Raw genomic sequence first — 5496 nt, 5'->3', positions numbered from 1 at the left:
TGGTTTTCTGTCTCTATAAGATACAAGCCACACCCACTCCCTCCCCCATCTGCTGAGGCAGGCTGATCTTCAGCTTCCGGTCTGAACTTGCTCTCTTTTCCATCTTCCTCTCGAAGAGGCAACTTCGCTTCTGCCTCTCTCCCCACTTCTCTGCTTCCCCCTTCTCTGTCTCTTTCTCCTTCTTCTTCTTCTCTCTCTCTCTCTGCCCTCCTTCCCCCTCCATAACCCCTTTAATAAATATTCAACCTCACCCTGCATGTCGTGTCTATCCATGTCTTTGTCTCCTGCCCGCCTGCCATGTGTCTCCCTGCCTGGGACCAGCCACTGCTTGGGGACAGGCAGCCATCTCTGCCTGGGATGCTTCTTGCAGGGCCTGCTGTCTGCTGCCACATGGCCTGCCACCACCATTTGGGACCTACAGCATTTCTGCTGCCTACTGCCACGGGGATCTTGCAGCATTTTTTTTAAAAAACAACATCTTTGAAAATTATTCATTTCTCACCCCTATGTTTGACATCTTTGTGATCAAAGACCTTTAAAATGTATTCTTAGCAGACCACCAGCTCCCACCAATCCAAAATCTTAGAATGGTTCTAGATAACATCATACACTTGTAGCAGAGTTTTCCCTGCTTTACTGCAACCCACCTTTGTCTGGTACCCACCAATGTATTTGCTAAATGCCTTGGTGTATGACTTTGCCCCGAAACTAATAAAATCTAATATAGCTTTCCATATTGGAACATATCTTTCAGGGCAACTGGAACCTGTGTTCCTGGACAATGGTTACTCGGATTTGGTTCAAGAATAGTTATTTATTAGCTTTGCGGTGAAAATTTTGCTTCTGTGTCAACAAACTACCCAGAACCTCTATTCTTTTGAAACCATCATATCTTCTGTATTCAATTATATAGCAACAGAAAATTGACTAGGGCACATATCTGCCTGTGATAGAAAATACGATTTAGAAAAACTTTCCCATCTGCCAAAAAAATCACTGATCATGATGTCATGATTACATCGATTTGATATGGTCAAATACAGAAACTCACAATTTCTGTATTGACCTCATCATAAACCAGGAATATTCAGTTCACTGATCTTCAGATGACTCTTTAAGTGTTATTGCTCTGAAATTATTTTACTTTCAACATGTGTATATAAACACAAAGACATAAGTCTTATGTGATTATTTCCAATGGCAAAATATTGGAAGCGATCCAAATGTTCAGCAGTAAAAGAATAGGAAAATAAATTATGGTGTATTTATTAAAGCAGATGTTATATACTTGTTGAAAAGTATGCATTTTGAGGAATAAGAAAGATGGCTCAGTGGTTCCAAGCATATGTTGCTCTTGCAGAGTCACAGGTTCAATACCCAGTACCCACATGGTGCATATACATAATGCTGGCAAAACACTAAAATGCATGACATAAAAATAAATAATTTAAAAAAGCTTTGAAAAAGTCTACACTTTGAGAAATATTGCAAACAAATCCAGACCAAACCAAAAAAGAGATGTGTTCTTGTTTTTTCTTTTATGGTTGAAGAAGAAATAAAGGCTTGGATGTGTACTGAAAACTAGGAGTTGTGGCAGAAACTCTTAGGAGTATACTAAATCTATATTTCTTTTCTTCCATTATTATAACTTTGCTTAGTGTATTTCCTAGCAGACTTAGTAGCTAAGTACAGTCAATTAGGTCTTCACTGATGGACAAAGACAACATGTCATGGGTGAGACTAGATATTATGACTATACCATTGTAGTTTGTCTTGATTTTTGAGCCCTTGTCACAATGTGTGGGACATTTTGAATTGAATCTAGTTGTTGTGGTAAGTTAGTACAGGTCATGTAGATGATGCTAATTTTCTAGGGCACAGCAGTATAGCAAGAGCAAGGGAACTTGGACACCCACGCAGAGTAGAGTCTTGATATTAACTCCAACTGTCTTTATTGGGTCAATCAGTGCTAAGTATGATGGTTAATGTTGATCATCTACTTGACAGAATCTAGAATTGCCAAGGAGTCAGACCTCATGAGATGTTTGTAAGAGAGTTTCTGAATTAGGGTAGCTACTGGATATGCCTATGGGGGATTATCTAGACTAGGTAAATGGAGGTGAGAAGGCTCACTTTAACTGAATGACCCATAGATTCTGGACTGAATAAAAAGGAGAATGAGCTGAATATCAGCCTTGATTTCCCTATGCTTCCTGACTGCAGACACAATATAAAAACTGCTTCAAGCTCCTGTCACCATGCCTCCCTAGCCACAACAGACTATATCATCAAACTGTCAGTCAAAATGAACTCTTCCTTCTTCAAGTTGTTTTCATTGGATATTCTGTCAGAGCAACAAGAAAAGTAACTAATATATTGGTACAAAGAAAGAAAAGTATTTATTGAACCTCTCTGCTATAACAACCTAACCTTTATGATTTCTTATAATACAGAGAGATTTCTTGGGAAGGAAAAAGTGGGATGTGTAAAGATTTATGATTCATTGTGTATCTTCCATTTTACCATTTGAAAATTTAAAACCCATTTGTAAACACTAGCATATATTCTTTTAAGTTAATAATAAAAATAAGAGCAATGGTAAGTTTTTCATCAACAAATGTCAAGTCTGAATTTCTCATACCAGAAACTTGAATGATGAATTCACTTTCTCCCTTTTCTAAGAACACTGGCTAAGGAGAAAGTCAAACTGTTTGTCCCTTTCCTTAACTCTTGATTCTGTCAACAAATTGCTCCCAAAGAGCTTGTGTTTCATATAGATCCTTCCCAACTTCCTGCATTGCTTTCATTTCTCATCTCTGTGAGGAAAAGCCCATAAAGAAGTAACTTGTCATAAGTCACATTTTGGGGTGGCTTCTGTCGCCATCCAGCCATGGCAGGTTTGTCCGTTCCAGGGTAAGGGTGTGTGTATTAGAACCATTAGGTAGAAGGAAAAGAGATAGGAAAGAAATACAGAGACACAGGATACTGTATACTTAGTATATACTGAATACTGAATCCGCATGCATTTATTTTCCATACACTTTTTATACCCCAATACAGAAGTGGGGGAAGAAGGCAAAAGACTGCTTTAACATGACACAAAGGACGACCAGAACAGTTCTTGCTTCAGTACTTGAGACATCAAGTCATTGTTTCCTGAGTAAAGCATTGGATGTTTTGGGCAGGATATACAATAGATAAACTCCAGACCAAGAATCCTGTAGGCAGCCACTCTCTATGTCAAACCCCCTATTTTAAAATGAAGGAGCAGGAATAGGCTTGAATTCCCTACCCTTTGGTCAAGGTGGAGCGGATTCACCCCTATGGGCCATCTTAATGTCTAAAACACCAAGTATCTACACCCTAATCCAGGATTTGTAGCTACACCTGTTGTCAACAACTTTGAGAGAGCTTAAAGAAGCTCAAACTCTCTGACCTCAAGTCAAGGCAGAACAGGCTCACATCTGTTGGTTCCCACTGTCGTTTAAGGGAAGAAGGACTTACCGTGGTACATAGTTTGAGGCAATAACAGTCTGTCTTGATGAGAGAAGACATTGCATTGGGAGGGATGTCAGCTGGGGCATGAGGCAGCTGTCACCCCATGTTAGTAGTCAGGAAACCTACTAGTAGTTAGAGAACCTGAGCTGGAACTGTGTCAGACTGTAAGCCATAATGGCCACCCACATAATTCGATGTTTATTATTTAGGCCTCATGTCCAGAAGGTTCCACAACACCACCAGCTGAGGACCAACAGTTTGAGCACATGGGTCCGTGGGGGACATTTCCCATTCAAACATGACAGTAACACTACTGAAACAATGTCTAGTTAATTTTTTATCAAAACTATTCAGGACTACAAGAAAAGCCTTTTTCAGTCATGAAGTTAAAGCCATGAAAACAGGGATACTATACACTGACTTGCTTGTGCTAACTTAACTTCACCTCTTGAAAGCCTAACCCTACTAGTATGGTTGCTAGGAAGGGAAGCCTTTGGAAAGTTATTAGGCAGTGAAGCCCTTGGGCTACTGTGTAAAGCGCCCCCAGTGAGCACTCTCACTGTAATGAGCATGTGAAGAAGCAGTCAGAAATACAGAAGAGAATCCTAACCACAACCCAGTCAAGAGGGGGCCTTCATCTCATATTTGAGATCTGTGCAACTGCTGGAAACCCGTTCCAGTCATCTATAAGCCAGTCAGTCTGTGCTGTTTTGTACCACAAGACCACAGCCCAAAGCGACCAAGACAAAAGATAATCTCTGACTGCCCTCCCCACATTTTGGTGGCTGTCAGTTTGGTAGAATAATCTTGTTCTTTTAAATATTTGTCCCTATGCCGCACTGGTTTCTACAAATGTATCACAGTCACAAAACAGGTCTAATGTGACAAATTTAAATTGTCTTTGGCCAATTTGTTTTAATTTCTTTTTGCCCATATCCAATAATGTTTTGGCATACTATTTTGGTGAAGTCCTTAGAAATGCTTATTTTAGAATATTCTATCCTGCAAGGTTAAGGTTAACCAAAGCTGTACTTAACAAGGCTAATGTAAACTGTACTGAAGGCAAGATGGTGCTTTGAAGATTCTTCCTCTTTACATTTAGAGGGATTCTCTCTCTCTCTCTCTCTCTCTCTCTCTCTCTCTCTCTCTCTCTCTCTCTCCTTTTCCCCCACCAGAGTGTAGCTGCATGTGTTAATGTATGTGGAGATAACTTTGGCGTCATTCTCCTGGGGAATCATTTACCTTGACATTTTGAGGTGGGGTCACTCCCTGAGACCTAGGGCTCCCCTGATTGTGATAGGCTGGTTGGCCTATTCCCCCAGCCCTGAGACTATAAGCACACTCTACCACATCTGTTTTTTTTAACTGGTGTTATGAGGACTCCTCATGAAGCAAGCACTTTACCAAGGGAGCTATCTTCTCAGGCCCTATGTTCTTATATTTGCATAATCTCCAGTTCTCATATAAATTTCATGACACGTTTCATGTTGATAAAAGACAGAGGATGTGATAAACTGACCAAAAGAAGCAAGACACATTTAGATGCAGCGAGAAGTGTCAAACTTGTTCTCTTCGGGAGAATTAATAAAAGATACCAATAGACATTTGGATTTTTTCTTCTGATACTGAAATAAGATAGAATTAATTCCTATAATAATCTTCATATGAAACCTGCATGCCTTTTAATTTTCCAGAAGATTTTTCAAAAAAGAAATCTCAAAAATAATCAATGCAGAAGATAACTTTTATATTACAATTCTAATTTCCTGCTATAGATTTATCACTCATTTGTCATGTAAAATGCAGACATTTTAATCATTCATTTTAAGATGTACATCAAATGGGAATTAACAAACACTCCAAAAGCTTTTCATTTAAATGGATGCTTTTAAAATTGTTAAAAAAATAAAAGGAATGTAAAAAAAACTATCATTTTTCAGTTTTTAAATTTCTTTTTTTTATTTTTATTTTTTTAATTTATTTATTTATTAAAGATTT

The sequence above is a fragment of the Microtus ochrogaster genome, chromosome X, assembly GCF_000317375.1.
Source record: "Microtus ochrogaster isolate Prairie Vole_2 chromosome X, MicOch1.0, whole genome shotgun sequence".
In the NCBI taxonomy this organism is placed as follows: domain Eukaryota; kingdom Metazoa; phylum Chordata; class Mammalia; order Rodentia; family Cricetidae; genus Microtus; species Microtus ochrogaster.
The sequence above is the reverse complement of the archived record's forward strand: the minus strand, read 5'-3'. Positions refer to the sequence as shown.